This window comes from Meleagris gallopavo, chromosome 30 (assembly GCF_905368555.1).
Source record: "Meleagris gallopavo chromosome 30, MGAL_WU_HG_1.1, whole genome shotgun sequence".
NCBI classification, from domain to species: Eukaryota; Metazoa; Chordata; class Aves; order Galliformes; family Phasianidae; genus Meleagris; species Meleagris gallopavo.
The window spans coordinates 4,487,023-4,510,421 of NC_139433.1; the positions used below are offsets into that span (position 1 = coordinate 4,487,023).

At 48.0% G+C, this 23,399-nt stretch overlaps 2 long non-coding RNA genes across 2 annotated transcripts; one reads left to right on the top strand and one right to left on the bottom strand.

The window, feature by feature from the left end:
• Window positions 1–1,978: 1,978 nt before the first annotated feature.
• Window positions 1,979–6,052, top strand: LOC146542510 (uncharacterized). The gene is made up of 2 exons (XR_014880193.1): window positions 1,979–2,094; window positions 2,213–6,052. It is a non-coding gene; the product is annotated as an uncharacterized LOC146542510 (long non-coding RNA).
• On the bottom strand, window positions 3,887–16,920 carry LOC104914716 (uncharacterized). The gene is made up of 8 exons (XR_014880194.1): window positions 16,387–16,920; window positions 14,824–16,009; window positions 13,451–14,304; window positions 13,231–13,365; window positions 11,805–12,001; window positions 6,833–6,888; window positions 4,680–4,863; window positions 3,887–4,022 (listed from the first exon to the last, which is right to left on the bottom strand). It is a non-coding gene; the product is annotated as an uncharacterized LOC104914716 (long non-coding RNA).
• Between the last annotated feature and the right edge of the window lie 6,479 nt (window positions 16,921–23,399).

The following is a 23,399-nucleotide window of genomic DNA, read 5'->3' on the forward strand; positions in this document are numbered from 1 at the left end:
GCAGCTCTCGACTGTCCTGTCACCTCTGCTCACACTCATTGGAATCACAGGCTGCTGCAGATACTGCTGGTCTCCAAAGGGAAATCAGAAAAATAATGGGGTCTACGCAGTCTGACCTCATTCAGAAAACCAGCATTACAGCCCAGGCGTGAATTAAATCCCTTAGCATGGATTTCAGAGTGATTCTGTGATGCCTGCTCCTTGCACTGACCTTGCAGCACCTGGGGTTGCTCAGCTCTTGCTCCTCTGCATGGAGGGGAGATGTCCCACTCCCGTACAACTGCAGACCTGCTGTCTTAAGCTGAGACTTAGCAGCAGGCTCCAAGGCATCTCACATCAGGATAACGATCCTTTAAATAGCACTGGGAGTCTCTCTTCTCAGGGAGAACTAATTAAGTTCCTCAGCACATGCTTAAACATATGTTGACCTGGTATGGCCTTAGCAGATCTGCTTCCATCTACTGGATAAATAACACTGGCTTAAAAAACATCCTCCTAGAGATACGTTACTGAGGCAACAGCCAGGTGGGAGACTGACTTCTGCATCTCTGTGGCTAAAAGTAATATTTATGTGTATTACTCATGGCCAAGCTCTCTGCTGGTGTAAACTCCTGAAATCAGTTGAAAGATTTTTAAGTTCTGAAAGGAGCACTGCAGTTTCTCTGCTGACCTCCAGCGCAGCGCAGGCCAGAAAACAGCACCAGTGTTCAGCTGAGTTGCCTACTGGTGAGCCCATGAAGTTCATTTAATGAAAGCAGAGGCTGCATCACAGAGAACATAGTCCAGAGTCTGAATTCCTTTCCTGTGCAGTTGCATCGGATTTTAGTAGATGAAACTGAGCTAATAAGTGTCCCCTGAGCAAAGAGGTGTCTGTCTTGGCTCTAGGCAAAAAAAATGATTTGAAAGCATGTTCTAAACCAGGTTCTTTCCTGGTGTAATATGGCACAGCCTCCAGGACTTCTTTAGAGCTGTGCTGATTTGTATCAGCAGGGGATTTCACCCAGTTGGGATAAATGCTCTCTCCTCTGCCCCACAGTCCACTGAAATGTCAACTGAATAACCAAGTGCTGCAATACGAATGTTGTTCTGGTGCTTTTGCAGAAAACCCAGACAGCAGTTATTATCGGCCGAGGCCGTCCCGCAGTGTCCTGTGCCGGGACCCAACGAAAGCCCCCTCATAAACTTTGAGCTCCTCGAAGTTCTCATCAAGTGTTTGCAGCACAAACTCAGTTTCTTACCTGCATAATTGGAAAGAACAATTCACAGGGATCAGGAGACTCAGCCCTGCACTTACTGGCTCAGCAGGGCAGGTTGGTGCCTGGCAGAGCTGCTGCCTATGGGCCCCAGGTATTTTGGTTGCATTCCAAGCCAGGATAATGAGCTCTCTAAGCAAATGCTGGTCCTGAAGGGTACCCCTGGAAATTTTCAAGAGCTTCAGCCTGTGTTCTGGAGACGCCAGGGGGTTGTCCTAGATGATTCCTAAAGATCCTCAGAAGAGTAACTTAGGAAGTAATCCTACTTTTGCTAAGCTTACGTATTCCATGCGGGGTCTGTACCCCTGTCAGAAAATGTTTATGGAACCGTAACCCAGAAAGGCTGAAAACCACTGGTTAGTGCTAATGTGCACTGCTGAGTGTGCCTTGAGAAACTCAAGCTGTCTCACTGTAAACATCCTTGAAGTGCTCCTAAAGCTGTGGGCTGCTCCATTCTGAGATGAAAAATGGATTTCCAGGAGCTTTGCTTCTGGGGAAAAAAGCTCCCAGGCAGCTGCAGATGGTCACAAGCAGGGGTGAGGGCAACTTCTGCAGAAGGAAAAGCAGGTGTGAAACCCTGGAAGTGGCTCAGATTGATTGGAAAAACAAACTCATCAGAGGATCAGATTTATGTTCTATCCCTGCCTGGGTCAGTGCCTCCTTGGGCAAATGCCATTTTTGATTGCATGTCTACAGTGCTCCAAGTATTTGCATCTTTCTTATGCAGGTAATGCCAAAGAGCACAGCAAAAGCCATGGGAGACGGGGAGCGTGACAAGGGCTGAAAGGAAGCAGATGGAAGGGAGCCTGGCCACGGAACGGCCGCGTGGCCACGGGCGCTGGTAAGTCCTTCCCTGCACGCCAGCTCCAGGACTGTTCTCAAGCAGCTCTGCGAGTTTTAAGCACAGTGCCTATGAATAATTAACCCCCAAACAACTACAAGTAACATTTCCTCATCAGCGAGCCTTGTGGTCTGAGCTGCCCAAGGAGAAGCGTGGGTTAGGCTGACTCAGCTCCTGAGGGCAATGAATCAGAGTGAAATGCCCGTGAAAGGGTAAATCCTGCCGGGGTGGTGAAGCAAGAAGGAGCTGAGGTGAGCTTTGCTGAGGGCCTCTGATGGGAATGGCTGACATCCGAGCCTCCTTCCAACCTCCTCACAGGACTCCTCAGTAAGTTGGCCTTTGTTTTCCTATGTGCAAGTCTGACATAATTTGTTGTTCCTTTTCTCCCACTCTCCGTCCACCGAACTGTAAGTGGCTCAGGGTAGGGACTGTTTGTGCTTCTGAGCAATTCCTGCGTGGCCCTGAATTCCAGGCTGAAAGCCCTGTCCAGGAAACAAGTGTTAAGTGCACTCAGAACAGTCCTGGTGCTTGACAGCCTTTAAATATCCCAAGGACAGAGGCTGGCATGTCGCTGTTATGGGGGCTGCCTTGCCTGACGTTAAGGCCACACTTACACAAAACGACCCTATTTGGGATGGGGCTTATAGAGCAGCAAACCTCCTTGTGTCGTTCTCCCATCTCTGTGCCAGTGCCCCAACTCCTGAACCAGCTGACCTGACTGTACCCAGTTTGACAGAAAGGTCTCACAGATCCAAGATTCCTGCAATTTTTGTGAAGAAGCAGCAGCTGGATGGAAGGCAGATATTTAAGTTAATATCCTATTGCAGGAGAGGTAATTGCATCTCTGCTCCTATCTGGTTTGAGGTGCAGCAGCCGGGTCAGCTGGCATTTAGAGAGTGGCTGCTCCATCAGTGCTTCTCTGCACAGCGCCATGCCTGCAGGGCAGGAGGCTGCTGGGAGGCTGCAGGCGTTGCTGGGGAGGGGATGAGGGTGCCCTGGGGATACTGGGAGCACCAGGAAGGGGAGTAAAAAAAAAGTAGATGTAATACATAAATCAGATGAATGGGTTTCACCAGCCCCCTGCTGACAGAACAACTCACATTTAGGTTCCAACTTATTTTCAGGACAGAATGAATGTTTCTTTAAGCACTACAGTACATTCCCCAGAACGTTTTAGTGATTAACAACTGTGCACTGAACCCCTAAACCTGCATTTTCTGTTGCTCAACTGAAGAACATGCCCTTCCAGATTTTTTTGGTGACAAGAAAATGTTTGATTTGAAGAAACACCACAGAAAATGGAGCGTCTCATTTTCCAGGACTTTCTTTCCCCCTTTTTCCTACACACAACAGTATTTCCCCACACACTTCCTTGGACTTTGCACAGAAAATGATTCTGGGATAAACAAAGAGAGGTGAGCACAGCCACGGCTGAGGAGCTTTCAGCCCAAGCAGCAGAGATGGACAGAGGGAGGGATGTGCCTCCCCAAGGTCACCCAGCACGCAGTGCTGCTGCGGGTGGGACAGCATTGCTGCCACTTCACCAGCGGCGCCTCTCCTGTCTGTCTGTCCTGCCATAATGAGACTTCTGGAGCACAGCCAGTGCTTTTCTGAGAGCCTGAAAAGTGCAGCCCAGGTGCAGCCATAAGTAGTAATTTAAATTTAACAATAATATTAAAGTGGAGGCAAGCCACTGAAGATGGGACACATTCAGCAACACTCAGAATCCAAACCAATGCCTGTCTTCTGGTAAAATGTACAGTTTGTCTCCCAAAGTCTGGGATACCACTGTTGGTCCTGATGATCACAGCTTTGTGCTCTGCAGAAGGCCTGAGCAGAATTGTGCCCAGTCTCTGCTCTGACATCTCGTGCCTGCAGCTGGCAGCTTTGGTCAGCGCTGGAAGTCTTTCTGCAGCTCAGGAGAATATCTGGAAAGAATAAATTAACTGTGGTGGTGTATGGAGCTGCTTGGAATAATGTTTTTTGCAGAGATAGGCTTTGATTGACACTTCAGATCTGCCTGACAATCTTTTATTCTAAGTGCAGTTGCTGCCTTTCTTCAGAGCAAGAAAAGCTGGTTTGGTTGCTGTCCTTCAAATGATGGATCTTATCACATGGGAAAAGGAAGAAAAAAAGCAAACCACCTGCAAACAGCCACAGGTATAGCATGAAAAGAGGTAAAACTAACTGGATCTATTTGAGGTGTTTCTGTTTTTTCCCTCTATGGAATAATCCAGTGCAAAATATAAAAGAAAAGAGGCTGTGCTCTGAGGAACAAGAGCTGACTGTTCTTTTTCTTTGACTATTGTTCTTTCCTTCAGGAGATTTTTAATGCTTTGCAGATAGGACTGTGCCACCTCCCAGGGATGGGAGGACCAGGGAGGACCAGGAAGGCAGTCCTGTTTCTTACTCACTTGTCCCCTCTGCTTCTTTTACTGCCCATCCCCCCCACTTTGCCTCATACTCCTCAATTTCAGGCATCCCCAGTGATTGCTGAGTGCTGTGATCACACCATTCAGCAGCTCACAGAAGAGACGAGCTCTTTTTACACATTTTACAATGTAATTTAGACCTTCGGGGTTTACCTGAGTCTGGTCAAGAAGCAGGTTGGGTCTCCAAAGGGCCAAAGGCATGCTTCAAATCTTCTGAGCACCACTCAGGTGGTGAAATATGTCTCAGGTGAGATGTCCTGACTCTCTTTGCTCATCTAGGTCCATAAAAAATACAGCCAGGCTCTTCAGGCTGCAGAGGACAGGGCTGCTGTTGTGTCTGCAAATACCAGGAAAGATGCTGATAGTAAGAACTGCTCTGAAATAGATGTCTCCCTTTTTCTCCCCTTTTTCTCTGTGAACACAGGTGTGGACAAGACTGAGGACTGAAGCTGAAAGGTGTGCAAGCTCCCACCTGCGTGCCAGCCTGGGCGTACTGTAAGGTGGAGACACCTGCAGCTTCATGCGCAGCAGCACGGATGGGCTTTCTTCTTGTCAGGAGTGTTTATCTTCAGGATCCTCCTATTGCTGGGGCATCACCGAGAGGATTATCGTTTGCTCTTTGCTGCCGCATTCACCTCTACTCACAGCTGCAGCCAGGCCTTCCCAACCAGCTGCTTTTCCTGAGCTGCAGGAGCAGAAGACAAGCCCAGGCAGGGCCATCTGCAGCAGCTGCTGAGCTCCAGCAGGGCAGCCGGGCTGAGGCACGCTGCAGTTCTGCTTCTCTCCTCTGCCCGTCGTGGATGCATCGAGCGCTTCTGTTTACAGGGCCATCAGTCTGGCAGCTTTCCTCAACACTAAATTTACTTTTTGAAGTTACATCAGTGTTGTACCCAGAGGGAATGGAGGAACAGATGCAGCCTGTGAAGTCTGGCTTTAATTCACCTGCCTCATTTAATTTCCTGCCCTGCCTTCTAATCAATGAGTCTGCACTGGCAGCCCTGGGAATACAGAGGTTTTCTCACATACAGGAGACCTCAGTGTGGTGGATCTCAGGGTCTCCAGCAGGCTGTGTCCCGTCTCCTTTGAGGCTTTCTGTGCCCCAGAAGCACCGCACACACGTGGTGGCTGCAGCTCCTCCACGGGGCCACTGGTGGTCCTTCACCAGGACAGCAGCATTACATCACCTCAAGTTTGTCTCAGATTTTTGGGGGAAACACTGAAGAAAGGGGCCGGGCATTTCTGCTTTGTGAGCAGGCTCCCACTGTCCTGTTTCTTTTTTTTTTCCCTTGGGCTCATGTTAATTCCAGGCAGCACTGCCCAGTTGCTTAATCAGCCAGTGTCTCCAACTGGGAGAGAAGAAGGCTGCCCTTGGCTGGCAGCACTTATTTTGTGACGTGTCTGCTTCACCTCATGTATTATAATCTGTATCAGATTGCTCTTCGCTTGCTAAAATGGACAATTAGGATCCAGTTGTAATGCAAATTGCACAGTGGAATAAAAACCATGGGGAACAAAATCACAAATAAGTATTTATGTCAGCCTTTGTTACTGCATGATGGGTCCTGCTCAGTCTCTGCTCTCTGCGAAGCATTAGGCAGAAGAGAACCCGGTGTGCCTTTGTGTTTTATGGGCACGAGCTGCTCTGTGTAAGACTGCCTGTAGGCACTCGCGGGCCCCGATAATGTGAGTGTGTGCAAACCTAACAGACAGATTGCCGCCTACACTGGAAATTTGATGATTGCCTTGTTTTTTCCACAGCTCTGTTTTCTATACTGCAGGCCAAACCCATGGGGTAATTTCCAGTCTCTCTGCACAGGGCTGAGATGACGTGGTGAGAGAAGTGTGGAGATGCTGAAATTTCAATCTGCCACATAATGTGCTCCTAATACTGATGTCCTTGTAAGTGTGTTGTTGACACTGGTGGTGCTGCTGCAGTTCTTGTCATTGTTGTCTTTCCTATGTCTGGTGCGAAGCATTATAAATTAAGAGAAATATTTACATTTATAAAGGAAACTATAGTTTCTTTGGAATTAATCGCACAGGAGTCCTGCAAATGCACATGGAAGAGGTATGACTTCATTTAAAATGCCAAGCCTTATTGATATAAAGTGGTATGCTGCTGGTGTAGCTGCTTTTACTGCACATCAGCTTTGCACTTCCCCAGGCCCTGGGTAACAAAGAGTTGAGGTGCATGTTTTCATAGCAAGACTCATCTCTCAGCACCTGAAGGGGGGCTGTCCGTGCTTCACACATTGATGGCTGATAGACAGAAGGCAAATTAAGGGTCAGCTAAGCATGTCCTGTACCTGTAAGATCCAGAGTGACAGTAATGACCCTTCTTGTCCCATTGAAACAGTGACTCCTAGAAGAGAGCAAGGAATAAGAGTGAGGCCCTGAAGCCAGATGGACGAGCTGGGATCAAAGTGTTCTGAGAAGCTGTGGCAACACAGCTCGTGTATCTACTCAGAAAAGCCTTTGCAACTGCCATTAATGACTCTAAATGGCCTTATTTTCCCAGTAGCAGTGAAATAAGCAGCTTCAGTGGGAGAAGTAAATCCATCTGATGGCCCACGTTGCTGGGAATAACCATCTTATTAGTTATTAGTAATAACCCAATCTATTGCTAGCAGTGTAGCCATCAGAACAGAGATAGCCTTATCTGCCAGAGAATCATTGTGCTGCTCCTAACGTTTCTAATTGCAGCTGAACAAGGAGAGTCGGAAAGCCTCAGGGGAGGAAGCAAAAGGCAACATGGAGAACTTGGCTTAAAAATAACGTGTGTGACAAACGAAATATATCAGAGCCAATACATCGTTTGAAGAAGAGCTGTGCCAGGCAAGACTGAGCTCTTTCTGTTTTTATCTTCTAAGCCAACGCGCAGAATTCATCCCTAGGTGATGGGATGGGGGCGGTGCTGGCTTGCGAGCTCATCTTCCGAAGGAGAGGGGCTTCTGTACCTCGGTCTGCAGCACAGCAGCTGTCATGTCACACTCAGGGCTCCAGTCCAGGATTTAGATGAAAATTCTCCATGGAAATTGATGACAAAGCACCTGATCACTCCACCGCAGCAGGGGTGTTCTACATGGCAACGCCCTGGGAAATTCTCACTGAGAATAGATCGGATTCTGCTCTCATTTATGCAATTATAAATCCAGTGTAGTTCCATTTGAAACAACTGTTTTCATCCAATGCAAATGAGATCAAAATCTGGCGCAGGCTGTTTTTGTACACAATGGAAACTGACTGAATTATGGAAAACAGGAAACAAATCTAATGTAAATCTAAATGGAAATATCATGCTCTCTCTTACATCAGAATAAATTGGAAGCGAGTCTGTTGAATCTAATGGAATTCATCTGGATTTACACCAGACTGTGGCTCAGCATTTGTCAGTTGGTTGCACACCGACATCAAAACGCAAACCATGCTACCTCATCTGAATAGCTTTGAACAATTTCTTCCTTTTCCTTTACATTTAAGCAATTGCCTCTGCATCCTGATAGCTGATTAGCCTTTTCAAACAAATAAACCTCTGCAAACAAACATCAACAAATAAGCCCTGCTCTTGCTAGCACTTTCAGAATATAAATGATGAGTCTCAAGTATCATGCTTGGTTTTGGAGTCACTTAAACTTGCTCCTGTTCCTCTGTGTTCACAAAACAGTGCAGTAGATTGAGCTCAGGTAAAAGAAGACCATTGCTATTCCAATTCCCTTAGCGTACCCTAAATTTGTCTTCCCACCAGCAGTGGTCAGAGCCAGCTCTTTCCATGGACACACGGGAGCTTTTTGCAGATAAGCAAAGTACGGCCACACTTCTGCTCTTGCTGCATTCAGAAGGTCAGAACAGAGCTGTAACTCTTCCAAATGGATCTGAACAGGAAATCGTGCCTCCCTCTGTCCCCACAAATTTCTGCTCCTCTCTGTGCTTCTGTGCAGCTGGCAATGGGAGCCTGTTGCTCATGGGGAAAACAAGAGCACTAATTAATGTCTGAGCTGCAAACTAGGCTTTCTGGATGAAAGTCACTGGAAAAGGACAGTGTCTGAGTGACACACAGCCACGGCAGCCCCTTCCCTAGAATATTAGCTACCCCAGCGCCTTACATAATTCACGTTTTAATATGTGTTGTGTTTCCCTTTGGGCAATTAGAAAAGTGTACCTTAATTAAGACAAGAAGACACACAAACAAACTGAAGCCCTAATTTGGTGTGACTCAGGGAGGGACAAAGCCATTATTCAAATAGAAATCCTGCTGGTAACCACCCCAAATAGTAATAAGAGTTATGGAGAATGTTTCAAAGGTGAAGAGTTCAGTGAAAGTTAGGTAACCATTTGCTTGGACTTCCTTCTTTCAAGGGCTCTGCTGCTCATCTGCAGTGCATCTCGTGGGCAGCAGAGGTTGGGCAGCAGTGCTGTCAACAAGGCTTGTTTCTGTTTCTCTCCTACTGTTTTTCTGTGGGATACCGAGGAAGTTAATTGGGCAAGGTTTTCACAAACGGCCCCTGTGTACGACTGCTTTCCTGTGTAGGTGTTCCACATGAGACATCAGCAATCACGCTTTTCTAGGTCATTAGCAACAAAGCACACATGGATCTCAACCAGCATCTGAAAGTGCCAGCTACTACCTCTTAGGGCCTTTATGTTCCTGACTGTAAGTTGTTATAATAAATACTTGCCTGATTTTATAAAGCTATACAAGACTCTCTAACGAAACAGAGGCTTTAAAGGAGCTGTGATTATTATGGCTCATTCTTCCTTAGGCTTATTCCTGCAGGTCAGCTATACTTAATTGATAAGAGCTTTCCCACTGCTGGCACTGCAGATTTTCTGTGGCATGTAAAGTCTTGCTATCTCATTTCTGTTCTTCACAGAATCACCTGGAATAAAAGCCCTGACAGTTGTTGATACACACAAAAAAGCTCCAGTTTACTTGCTGCTCACAGTCCCTATATCTCTGCTGTGTACCAAAGTCTTATTTTATCCATGTCTGCTTGGAAGCAGAGAGAAAGCAGAAGTGAGAAGTAAATGGGCCTCAGCCCAACCCCAGGTCTCCGCAAGAACCGCATGCAGTCATGGTAGCGCTGGTCTGCAAAGTGTAATGCAATCCTAGGGACCCAGTTAAAGCCAGTCTGCCAGGCTCCCTGGAGAGGCTCAGCAGCGTCACTGCTTTTTTCTCATTGACTGTAAATGATCCTAGTGCACATGGGAATAAAGCCTACATGGAGATGGCTGTGATAGGACCAGGAAAAGTGGAGTCAAGAGAGAATCACAGAAGCAGAGGCATCTTCTGCTCCAGCAATACCAGAGATGAGGGTGGGGGGGGATTATTTACTCCTACGGGGATAAAACTTTTTAGGCAAGAACTTTGAAAGTGGGGATAATTGAAATTTACTGCTCACATTGTGCAGAGGGGAATCGGGCTCAAGACTGTAATTACAGCTTTTAGCTGAAAGTACTGTGGACTGCACTGCGCTGCTGCACAGAGCTTTGCAGAGTAGTCACACTGATTTCAAACCAGCTTTGCCCAAGGTACAGCACTGCTTCATGTGAGCGTGGATTTGAGACCCTGTGTTTGACTCGGATCTCTCATTCTGAAAAATCAAGTGATTTTTGGTGAGTATACCTGACTTACGTGAATATGCATGTGACCTGACCTCAAGAGCCACTACAACCTCGATAAGATTCTTATTAAGTTATTCTTCTAATTAAAGCCTATCTTTGTTGAGCAGAAACCTATCTATTTCAGCATGGACGTGAGACTCATTGTGAACACAGAGCTGTCAGAAATCAGGTTTGGCCATATGGCAATGGAACAGGTTAGCCTATAAGCCCAAAGTAAATTTGCAAACTCTGTTTACAAAGAAGTGCATTAATAGATGAATGATCTCCTGAAAAGTCATTTGAATAGTTTTGGCTGCGCATTTGTTTTATTCCTGGGAAATTTAGGGAGTATAAAAAGACTTTTATTTTCCTGTTTCATTTGCCAAGAATCTCTCTGAAACTCGTTTCTAATACAGACTGAGCCTCGGATCCAGTCTTCAACTCACACACACACAGAAGAATCTCAGCTGACTTCTGTTAAGAGATACCAGTACACATGAGCTAAGGATGAAGGCCAGGAAAACGAAAGCAAGGCAGTGTGAGGTGCAAAGCCTCTGGACCTGGAGTGGTTCCTGCACAGAATGCGTTATTTCCCAAAAAGTGGACACTTCCAAAATGGCAATCTCCCCCATTTGGGAGATGAACGCCTAGAAAGCACGTCTCAATAGCCTGTGCCATTCTTGAAACAACCCCTTTTCATGCCGATAGTTTGAGGACTTTCCTACTGTCTGTGTACTTCCAAGGTCATTTTCAGAGAACGGTTTGAGTTAAAATATTTCATTGTGAAAGAAGTCACAAAGCGTTTCTTAAATACAAAGCCTTTGGTGACAGCTCTTGATTGTGAATCGAAGAGTGCTTACATGGAACAGTCTGGAATATTTTATGTGATTTTAGTCTTCTGAAAGCAAGTGCTTGAAAACCATATGCTGAGAACTGAACTGATAATGTGCATGGATCAACGTGTACAGAGACTGTTGGGCACAGAGGGAGGAACAGGAACATAGGAGTGCCACTCATAGACTGACGAGGTACCAGCATTAGGAATAAATGGAGAAAAATAGAAAGGAGGAGGAACTGGAGCCTTGTTTTACAGCCCTAAGCACTGAAAACCACTCTTACTGAAGGGCATCCTTCCATAGCACTACAGTGTGGTCCATTGGAAGGAGGCCTGGATCCCTCTGTACCGCGCAGGGAGATGTTCAGAAGGGAGTCTGAATATGGTGCTATTTAGTGTGACTGTAGGACAATGAAGAGAGTATAAAAACAACTTGGGGTTTGAGCTAGGGCTACTTTAAGCTCTGGGTACACTAGGCTAGGCCTGCCCATTCCTGGTTTCTGACAACTTCCTCTGAAGCTTTTAGTGCAGCAAGAGGATTCTGTAAGAGAAGAGTCTCCTGCTGCTAAGCCTCCACCATCAGTGGGGAGGTGACTTTTTTTGTAGCTTAATAGTAAGTTGTCGGTTTTCAAGCCTGTCAGTGCAGAGCCTTTCTCCAACAGCAAGTAGCTCATTTCAGCCAGGAGTTATTCTGGTATATATGAAAGAGAAAAGAGCTTCCTTTTTTCTTTAAAGGAGAGAAGAAATTGTCTTCCTGGCAGAATCCTAGTCAAGAGTATCAAATGCTGGGAGAACTCCCTGAAAACATTAATTATGATAACACCAAAAGCAGAAGAACCTACCCTGAGAGTTGGCACAAGGGTGTGCTTAGTGAGATGCAGGATCCGACCAACTGCAGGGACCTGAGGAAGGACCACCACACCAGGGGATGCTTGAATGGTTCCATTCTTTCCTATTCCAGCTTCCGGAGGCTCAGACTATTCAGCAACTCTTTTCTTCCCTGTCCCTGTTGATTGCATTTTGTTTTTATTTTCTTTCCCTGTGAACATGGAAAGGATGGAAAAGTGATCTACAAGGCAATTTCCAACCTGTTTTCCTATCTGTCTCTCTGCTCTGTACAAAGTTGTTTTTCTTAGGGAAAAAGGCTGAAGATAATTCCTTTAAGTGGCAATTAAGCTCCAGGTGGCTGCAGAAAACTGTAGCTTTCCCCAGATCCTGCAGAGAGAGAGAGCCTGAGCCACAGGTTTCCCTGCTTCCCTAAACCAGGGCATTTTTTTCCTGTGTTTGTTTTGTGCCTTTTGATGATGGCAGCCCCACTCCTGCATGGCAGCCCAAAGTGATCGGAGCAGTGGGGAAAATGACAAACCAAGGATGCTCCATAAATAAACTGGCTGTGCCCCCTTTCAGAAATGCACTGATTTCAAAGAGCAGGGAATAATCTCACAATCCTCATTTCATCTCTTTGTGTTTCACCTGCACCACCTCTGTTTCCAGTTCAATATTTCCTTGTATTCCGCTATGCTGGCAAATACTGGAAAGAGGCCTTTGATCACATTGGACTGATTACCATGGGCTAATGGGAGAAACTCGTGCTCCGAGATGAGCTCAGTGAGTCTCATCAGCAGAACTGTGTGATCTGTTTGGCTCATTAGTTAATGAGGTTAATGAGGACACCTGTATGAGCTGTCTGATACGGGAAGGGACGTGTCTACTCATAGCGATTGCTCAAAATGACACAGAAAACCACTGGCAGAGCTGGGGGCAAACAGAGCACAGCATGGCACAACTTTGCCTGCTCCAGGTCTGCAGCCACCCCAACCACCCTTCAGAGCAAGTGGGAACAGCCGTGAGCAGCTCGGGTTGGAAGTATTCTCCATTATCAGTGAGGCTCATGAACCTTCAGAGAGCTTGCAGTGCCTCCATTTGCAAGGGAACGTGAGCCTCCGACTCGGCGGGTCTCCCTTTCACACACAGGTTTAGTATCAATGGCATCAAATAATGGGATGTTACCATTTCTACCCAGTTTTAATGATCTAACACTCCTAAATTATGCACCGTTGGTGACAGTAATTTTCCCTGATTTCGGCAGGTGGATGGAATTGCAGTTCTCTCTGTTTGGTGTGCTAACATAATCAGAATTAATATTTTGTCTTGTCTGGCTTATCTTAGCTAGACAGTTGCTATTATTTCACCTACTCTGTTTCTCTTCCCCCTCCCTGCTATAACTAAAATAATTTGATTCTGAGCTATCCTTGGAGCAGGACTCACCTCAAATCCAATTTCAAATTTCTTGACTGGAATCTGGGCTCAATGCTACCAACCTCCACCACGTCCAAGCGCAGTCAGAAACGCGGAGGGATGGGTCAAGCAGGGGGAACACATTTCGTGGGTCGCTGCAGAAACCTGCACACAAACACACACAGGCACTGGGGCCTCTGCTTCGATTCAAGCCAGCACTGGGCAGAGGGAGCGAGAAGCTGCTTCCCACCTGCCAGCATGGCTCCTGCGCCCCATGGAGATGGTGGTGACGTTCCCACAGCTGTCTGCAAACGGGCATTCCTGTGCTCCTGCTGCACGGCTCTGAACGTGTCTGTGCACACCTTGCTCAGTGTGTGTGCTGGGAGGCAGGCTGTGAAAGCAAGGATGTGGTTACTCATAACGCTGTCCTTTCTTTTTCTGGTGTGTTTCCACTCGTGCTGAATTACAGTCACCAGTGCTGGGCTCTGCCTCCCAGTGTGGGATGCTGTGTTGTGTTAGGTTCTATACATATTGCATTGTTTGCCTTCTTTTTTCTCTTCCTCTCTCTGCTCATGGTTGTTTGTTTTCTCTTCATGTGTGGCATCAAAAGGACGTTTGAACAGGAGCTACCCAATCTGAATGAAAGGGACGTTGCTTTTGGAAGATCCAACAGAAGCCTGAGCAGAACAGACACTAAATTATGAATCAGCTGAGATTTTTCTTACCTCTTTTCTCTCTTTATTTTTCCTTGTTTTTATTTCCTCCCTTCTGTTTTCTTAACCCTAATTAAAATGTGCTGGGCGCAAAAGTGTAAGGATAGGGCTGGACTCATCACTTTCATTTATGGCAAAACCCCAGCATAACAGAACTCAAAATGGGCTCTGGTTGAGTCCCATCTCCCCTCATAAAGATAGTAATAAATATCTGTCACACTGATTTTCCTTTTCCATGAACCCTTTGCTATCTGTTCTGTGTACTGTGTGCTTCTCTGAGGTTTCTTTTGCTCTAACTGTTCTATTATCTGTTGTTGTTAATTTGTGTTGAGTTTGTAATTGAGATCCTAAGCAGGAGTTTAAGAGAATCCCCCTTGGGAAGGCATCTGACCTACATGAAGAAAGAGAAAAAATAAAATAAATAACCCAAGCCATTGAGGCCAACTGCTCCATTTACCAGGTGGAGCCATTTCTTTTATCAAGGGCTCTCATCTACCCCAGGCTCAGTTCTCTTTCTGTAATTAGTTCTGCGTATGTGTTTTTAACCTCCACTTTATTTTGCATTGATTTCCTTGCCTTGGGGGACACCTTTGTCTGCTGAGTCCCTGGGCCTGATTTCCCATTACCTGCAGTTGTCTGCAGAACCACCGTCACCATCAGAGATGCTGCAGGCCGGGGTAGGATGTGACCCCTTTTCTTTTCCCATTTACGTGCTGCTGCAAACACCTGCGGTTTATCCTGGCCCAGGCGATGCAGTGCACACGGGGGTGAGGTGGGAGATGTCTCACAGCACACACGACAGCTGCCTGATTCCCCCTGAGTTTGCAATGGAACGCAGCGTGGACGTGGCCAAACGCCTGCTGGCCAAATGCCTGGCAGGGTTGTTCAGCCGGCCTCAGGCACTGCTCACCTGCTTTCTACCCACTGCTGCCGGCTGCTCCGGGCTCTGCATGTCCTGAGCACCCAACTTCCCGTCCCCTCGTTCGGCTGCTGCTGCAGGGACGTTCTGCAGATATGCAGAATCCATTACTGCTGGCTCACTGTTCCTGTTCCCCAGTCTCAGTAGATAAAGAGTTCTTATTGTTTTCTTAATGTCTCTTTGTAGTTTATTAGAGGCCTAGGAGGCACGAGGGGGAAATGAGAACGTGACTCAGAAATCCCAGTTCGGAATCACGTGCTTCCTTTGCAATCTCATTTGTAACCAGACTATTAAAAGTAAATTATCTGAGCCAAGTGGCACTGCTGAAGCGTAAGGGCTGGGGAGAGGGAAGCAGCACCCACTGGGTGTCTCCAGATGCAAGCAGCTTAGCTCAGGCAGTTTAATCTGCCCCTTTCTGCCCATGTTGGGATTGCTTTGGGAGGACTGTTGGTGCTGACAGCTGTGACACAATTCCCACTCCAGTCCTGATGAAAAGTGCCCCTTAGGCTGCAGCGTGGGGCTCTTTGGGCTCTTGACGTGAAGATGGAGAGAGGAGAGGGAGGCGCCCACGCGATGTCAGCTCTGCTCTCCCTATGAAACTGCTGCTGGAGAGGCTGTGAACTGATGGCTCCACTTGTCTCACGTTTCCATGGTATTTCCATCACACCTGTTTCCAGGGACATCTAATAAATTCAAGCAAATTGGGATGAGGGATTATCAGGCATTAAATGACGCTACCGAGCCAAGCCTCTGCTCTGCTCATTGTGATGGATTTCTATTTTCTCCCAGGGACTGACTGCAACACAAAGCAGGGCAGGGTGAGGAGGTGGCTGCTGGCATGTCTGTGCCTGTGTCACGCGGCTGGGGCTGCTCCAGGTCCTGGCTTGTCTCTCGGTTAAGGTCAGGTCCTGTTTCTGTTGAAGCAATTTCGTATCTCGCAGTGGGAGCTGGATCAAGCCTTCAAGGAATGAAACACTGCTTTCGTTCATACAAGTGAGTTCGACCTTTCAAAAGTCCCCTTTTAACCTCCTATTCTGTTCAGGAATTGCTCTGAGTGTATCTATTGACTTTCCATGGAAAGTGAACATATCTGTGTAAAATCCCTGCTGCTGAGCGCTCCGTAGAAGTAATACTGACACCCCATAGATGCTGAAGGAAAAAAGAAAGTTCTGCTTCTCTGTAAAAGTAAACCAAAATTGTATTTGATGAGTACTATGAAATGTTTATAGATTTTTATTTTTTCCTACTTTGGCCAAAGCATCTTTTTTTTCCCCACAAAGGCCAGAGGCAGAATATTTACAGGGAAGAGGGGAAACACTTCTTTGAAAAATATTTGTGCTGAAAATCGTTGCAAATTTCTAAGCTTACAAATGCATCTCAATAAGTGATAGCAGAATTTTGGCAGGATGTGCAAAAAAAAAAAAAAAAAAAAAGAGAGAGAAAAAAATCCCCCCCAAACTCCAAAGGATTTATGGCTTGTTTCAGATCAACAAACAGAATCTAAGTTAGCTTTTCCGAGCATTTCCTAGCTTTAAGGTTAGAATGAAGCAGAACCTGTGCATTTCTGTGGAAAGTAAATCCAGGTCCCAGCCATCCCAAAATCCTCTTCTTCCTGGGAAGCCCTCAGCTGCTGCTGTGGCCACAGGCTCGCGGATCCTCCCAGAGATGTTGCAGATCTCCAGGTGGTGACATCAGTTCCTGCCTTGGGTGAAAAGGTGAATCTGCAGAGGGAGGAAACAAATGGTGTGGGGTTTGGTTGGGGCTGTGGGGATACCTGCTGTGCAGGGGGGATCAGCCAAGCCTCACGAGGACGATGCGGAGCTGAGCAAAGAAAGCTGTCCTGCTTCTGAGCTGGTGCCTGCAGGGATCCTGGGGCACCTTGTGCTGCTCTGAAAGGGCTGCAGGAAAAGCTCAATTCTTTCTAAGAGCAGCTCCCACCTTCTGTTCTTGCTGCTCGTTGCCTCCTGTGCTCGTATCACGACGGGAGCTCACCGCTTATCAGCAGCGCCTGCCTTCAGCGCAGCAAAGCATCGATCTGCCCTCCTCATCCCCGGACTGAGAACGTCTCCAGCAATCACAGGATGTCTCAAAATGGGATCTGGGGCTTTATTTGCTTTGTGGCTCTCAGCTTCATGTTTTCTAGGTTTTCTGCGACAGAGAGAGAATAGAAACGTTCCCCTCATTTTTAATGAAAGTTGAGATAAGCTGTGTCACAGGAGGCTGAGCACTGCAAAAGGCTTCCAAAGAGTAAAGGAGGTACCTCTGAACACACGAGCAACCAGGTGTCTGGGATAACTCACAACAACTGATTATTACAACGTACTTAAATATTCACTAACCAAAAATGTATAAACTATTTCTCCACAAATTACATGATCCCCGCTTCCCTCTGAGATCTCTTTCTTCCCACTGAAGCTATTTCCCTACCATGCTACTCTCCCATTCTTTTCTCTCTGTCTGTCCTCAGCCCCTGATGGCTTTGCTCTCTCCATTCTATGCCATTTGTGGCTGGGTCTGGAAGGCTTTCTCAGGACATTTGACTCATCCATCATTTAAGTAATCAGAAGGAAAAAATCCCAACAGTTTCCATCTACGAACATCCATAAAAAGCACCAAGCAAAAAAAACCTCTCACCTTGAACTTCCCTTCCTGCTTTTCTTTTTGTTTCATTTGAGAATCTGACTTGACAGTCTTTGCTCTGGCAAGAGTCCCACTGAAGTTATTAAGGGCAAGAGCTTGTCAGGATTAAGAGGAGAGATTTTGAAATATCTGTGAGTGATAGCAATATCCCCAGATCTATTAGGCCGGATAAGTATTTGTGAAGGACATTAACCCTGGTGCCTTGAGCTAGATGCTTGCTGCCCCGGGGAAAAAGGATATGACATTCCCAAAGGGGACACTGCTGTGCACTGCCCATTATATGGTTTTCTATCTCTTCCTTTGCAGAGCTGAACTCAGACCACTTCCTCTTACAGTTTCCATCTGACCGTTAGAAACGGCGCTGTTAGAAATGAATGGGCAATAAGGAGCCTAAGTGGGAGAGTGGATCAGGAAGGGGCCCCGGGCAGCCCGAGCTGTAGGGCATGCAGCCCACAGCAGGGATGCGGCTGGAAGTCTTTGGGGTCCCTCCAATCCAACCAATCTAGACTGTGAAATTCTGCTTCTGTGGGCCTGCAGTACTGGGCAGAGTCGGGGGCTGTGCGTATTTCCATCCGGCAGAGTGGAGGACGGTTTCCCCACATGTGCAGGAGCCCAGGTGCTGTGCAGGGATCCAGCGCTGCAACCAGGCCTGGCACCCGGCACACGGTGTGTGTGCACGTGGTCCCTCTCGTCAGGGAGATCACGGTAATGCGGACGTTAAAACCAAATAAACACCGAAACAAATTTAAAACAAAAGCAGCATTTCAGGGGCTGCGTTCCATTCCCACCACCCACCACCATTTATAACTAATTTATATACCATTTATAACTAATTGGGGCTTTGTTATATCCTCTCACCCAGTGACAGATAAATACTGAACTCCACTGGTTAACAATAATCACCCTAATTATGCCAAGATGACATTTACAATACAGGCAATTGCTAATCCATTACCTCACTCTGCTGAATACTAGAACGCTCAAATTAAAAGTTATTCACCCACAAAGAACAATGTTTTAGTAGCTGACACAGCTTAGCAAAGGAATTTATTAAGGTAATTTGCAGTATTCCCATAAATAAAACATTCTAGAGTTCCCCCGTCCTCCTCCCCTTCCCCCAAAATAATCTTTTGTGATAAATCTCCTTTTTTTTTTTCCTTCCTCTCTTGTTGTGCAGTTAAAAGAATAATAATTGGAACTGCCAGACATGTTTAAATTTGCTTACCTGAAAGACAGCAGAGAGCTGAATGAATGTCTCACCTGCCTTTGGGTTCTTCTCGGAGGACTGAGACTTGGTGGTGTGAGCTGTGCAGGAGGTCACTGCAGTCAGACCTTCGCTGGCGATGGGGCTTTGGTGAAATCTGTGGGAAGGAACGAGGAAGCGGTGAGCAGCGCTGAGACGTGCTGGGCGGAGGATGGTGGTCCAAACCCAATAACCAGGAGGGTCTGACCATCGTCAGGGCGATGCTGAGGAGGCAGCCAAGGGGCTGTGTCTCTCCTGAAGCTTGGGTGTCAGTTCAAGGACAGGGCAAATGCGGAGGCCTCTGCTTAGGTGACGTCCCAAACCGAAGCCAAACGAGGAGCTCAGTGGGGTTGCCGTGTAGCCCATCCCACTGCTAGCAGCAATGGTGTGGGAGTGGGGAAGCAGTTGGAGTTCTTTTCAGCACCTGGAGGTCTTTTACTTTTAGTGCTGCCTTCCTGACTCATGTTCCAACATTAAAACACTCGCAATGGGGAAAAAAACACTCAGTCGGATAACCTGGAAAGGGAGGGAGTTCCATTGGAGCAAATAATAACAGAAGGAGGAAGGGGTTAAACAGACACACAAAAAAAATCAGAGCTGGGTTTCATTGCATCCCCTGAGCAGCCCCTCGCACCTGGCGCTGGCAAAGCCTGCTCCAGCAGCAGGTCCAGCCAAAGGATAGAGCAGGAAGGGATTTGGGGGGTTTGGTTTTTATCGTTATCACAGCAGCAGCGGCCAAAGCCATTTGCAATAAAGCCACAGGCCCTGCTGGCGCATCCCCACAGCGTGTCGGCCACCTGCAGCACCCAGCCCCGCAGCCCCCGGAGCGGGCGGCCCATGAGCAGTGGGCACAGGCAGCACCTCCTGCTGCTGGCTGACGCGCCGGCAAGGCCTGCCTTGCTCTGTGCTACTTCACGGCGATTCCACCCCTGGCTGGAGCAGGGGAGCTTGCAGCAGCTGGGATGGCAGGGAGCGATGCACACGCAGCCGTGCCCCCGCGTGCTCTGCGACAGCCGCTCTGCTTCGGCTCTCATGGCCGGCTTGGATGCTCCTGTCCGATGGAGACAGACCGCAGGAAGGCAGCCCTTGTAAACAAAGATCTGCAGGCCTTGTAATCACCGCTACTCCTCCTTCCCCACCAGCTCAATTAAGAGACAGTGTTTTCCTGTTCACCCGCTCTGCTTTTATGTGCTCTGTCTCATGCTGCTGTGGAGTTTCCCCCCCTTTCTTCTGCAGCTGAATGCTCATGGATCGGGCTCTGCTCCAGCACTGAGCTCCCGGTGCCAGGCAGCACCCAGGGCACGAACGAGACGACTTGCAGACCTGCTCCTGGGAAAAGGGGAGCTTTCTTTCCTGAGAAAAGGACTCAGCAAAGCAAAACTGAGTGAGGAAAAGGTAAAGATAAATCTTTAAAGTGCACCGAACCTCAGGTGGGGGGTGCTTCTATTTGGAGAGAAAGTGGTCTTAATTTGAATGAACTTTATTCTTTCCCAAGGAGGGTAAACGAAGCCTGATTACAGCCACTTGAGTTCTGACTAAGAGAGTTTGCTGGGGTGTTAATGGGCAGAAACAGGTGGCAAACAAAGCCAGGTACGGCTCATCACAGCAGGGTTCAAACTTCAGCACTTAACTTCTCGTGATCTGAAAACTGTATTTCCACACATCAACTGACAACCCAAGTTTGCACAGCACGCGAGGACAGACTCATGGCATCATTAAGGTTGGAAAAGACCTCTACGATCATTCAGTCCAACCGTCCTCCTCCCACCACTACCACCTTTTGTCCCATCTCTCGTTTTCCCCGCAGCCCCCAACCAACCCCCCGCCCAGCCCAGCCCACAGCTCTGCTCTCAGGCTGCAGCACCTTGGGGTGCCCCACTCTGCCCCGTCCTTCCCTGGGCACATCGATGGCTCCCAGCGAGGTCTGAGCCCAGAGCTGGTGCTGGGGCTGTGGGCATGGCTCCTCTCCATCTGCAGTCCTGCCCCCACATAAGGGAGAAGGAGGGCTCTGCCAGCCTGAATCCTTTGTTATTTGCTCTGTGAATCTGACTTTTGGTGGTGAGAAAGCACCACTGCTCGCTATGTTTGACCCCACTTAGCCTGTGACATTAGCAGTGCAGAAAATTCACAGTCCCACCAAAACAGGGAAATCATAATTGCATCTCCACTGACAGATGCTGGTTGTTGAACTCTGAGGAGCAACAGGGGATTTTGTGTGCTCTGTTCTTAAAGGCACAGAAAGACGGAGCTCCTTTGTTCCTCTCTGACCTCAGTTACTTTCTGGTTTTCCCATCTTGAGCTGCACGCTCCTTTTCTGCCAAACTTCGGCTTCCGTGGGACAGTGCCTGGTTTTGACAGAGCGCACAGAAGTGATGGAAAAGAAAGAATGAAAGAAAGGAGGCAGAGAAGGAAGAAGTAGCATTAAAACCAACAGTTCCTCTTCCTTTCGTTTTAGGTCAGAAAAAGTCTTCCCAACTTTACAAAAGGCATATAGAAAGAAAAAAAAATCAGTAAATTCATGAACATGCAGTTATTACTTAGCAGACAAATTACATTTCTTCCGAAATGTTCCAAAATGCATTCATTTTCAGAGTACATTACTTTCATAATACTGTGTGGAACATTAAATGAGAATTTCCCTGACTTGGCTACAGAGCACATTTTTATATTTCATAGTCTGACACAGAGCCCAGGGTAACTAATGAAAATCTTTTCGAAAAGTGACAATCTTGTCTAGCAGCCTTGCCTGTTGAAGAGATTGCAACATAAAACAGATGAGTGCCCTGCTTGACAGCTAATTGTGTCGGGCTTAATTACAACAAGCAGGATTTAATCGGCTGTGCAGCACAGTTTTTTAGGAAGGGGGAACCATCTGGAAGGTACCTTGCTCCCAGGCTGCTGGAGGGGCGGGCATCGCTGGATTTCAAAGACAGGGGAGCGACTGCGTGGATTTAAATGCAGCAGAAGTTCCTTCCTTAGTGTATTTTGTTTGGGCTGTTTTATGAATTTCATAGATATTTATGCAAGCCTGCGCACTTCTGCCTTGTGAAGACAAGGTTTTGGAAGCCTTCCCAGGCTCAATCTGATGAGCCTCATTCCTCTCTGTGGCCAAACCTCGACTCTGAGCCGTCAGCTTTCAGGTCGCTCCCTGTGCCCTGCACTGCTGCCTCGGGCAGTGGGGCACAGAGCTGTGCTGCAGGCAGGGGAAGTGCTGCAGAAATGCAACTCTGCTCGGGGTCGTCAGCCCGTTCCTCACAGCCTGCCATGAGGTGCCCACTTGCCAGGAGCTGGACAGCCGCACTTAAGTTGGCCTCAGAATAAAAGGTGGAAGTGTCCTAAGCTGTGGGTCTCCAGGAGGTCCTGGGCGCAGCAGCAGGGAGTGATGGAGGCAGGAGGGCATTGCTCACAGCCCTCTGTGGGGCTGAGCAGGGCACGCAGGGAGCGCTGCTGGGGAGGGGAATGCTGCACGCTGACCCCGATGAGGCTGAGGCTCCTGCTGCACGCTGGTAGAACGGGCTGCTGATAACACGCAGCTCCTGAGTGCTGCAGGCTAATGCAGTCCTTCATTTTCTGCCCTGAATAGATTTAATACCCAGCTATTAAAATAGTCCTTTGTCATGTCAGAACATGGAAGAATGAAACATAAGCTCAAAGCCTTTGAACCACGACCAACAAAAGGCTCTTCCTAGCGCAGGAACCCTTCGGTGCCGTATCCTGGATCTGTGTGCCATGGGTGCAGCAATGGGGCAGCAGCAGGAATAGGGCCCGGCCCCACGCTGCCCTACAGCCCTCAGCGTGCGGCTGCTCACGCAGAGCTGCTGCTGTTCCTGCCCACATGGCTCCCACCTGCTTCCGACTTCAGCTGCTTGTTTTGCTTTGGCTCAGCCGTGAAGTTCCTTCACCTCACACAGAGTTTTTCTCGGTGTAATTGACTCAAGGCACCTTCCTCCTTTTTTCTTTTCCCCTGACTGTTTTATCCAGCCTTCTGCAGTCTGATCTTGCTGCTGGGCTGACTCAGCTCTGACACTTCTCATCTCGGCAGCAGAGCAGCCTGGACCCCGTGTTCCAGATGTGCCCGCCCCAGGGCAGAGAGGAGGAGCACCTCCCTCACCCTGCTGGGCCCGCTCTCTGCAATGCACCCCAGGGTGCCACAGGGCACACTGCTGGCTCGTTGCCACCCTGTTGGCCACCAGAACCCCCAGGTCCTTCTCTGCAGAGCTCCTTTCCTGCAGCTCAGCCCCCAGCCTGTGCTGATGCACGTGGTTATTCCTCTTCACACGTAGAACTCTACGCTTGCACTTGTTGAACCTCACCAGGTTCCACTCCACCCAGCTCTCAGCCCATCCAGGTCTCTGAATGGTAGCATGACCTTCTGATGGGGCGGCTAATCCTCCCAGCTTCAGATCATCCAGATCCAGAGGGAGAAGTCCCTGCCCATAGCAGGGGGTTGAAACTAGGTGATCCCTTCCAACCCAAACCATTCTGTGATTCCATGACTGCCTTCAGTTGCAGATACCTGTAGAACAAACTCTGTCGTACAACCGGGAGGAGAGGGGCTTGCAGCACCTGTTGGGTTGTTGCCTGGCATCACCTCCTTCAAACGCTTTGGTGAGAGGCTGCTGGTGATCCGCCCTGTAGGGTTTGGCAGCCTCTCAGGATGGCTGTGAGCAGGCAGCACCGCATG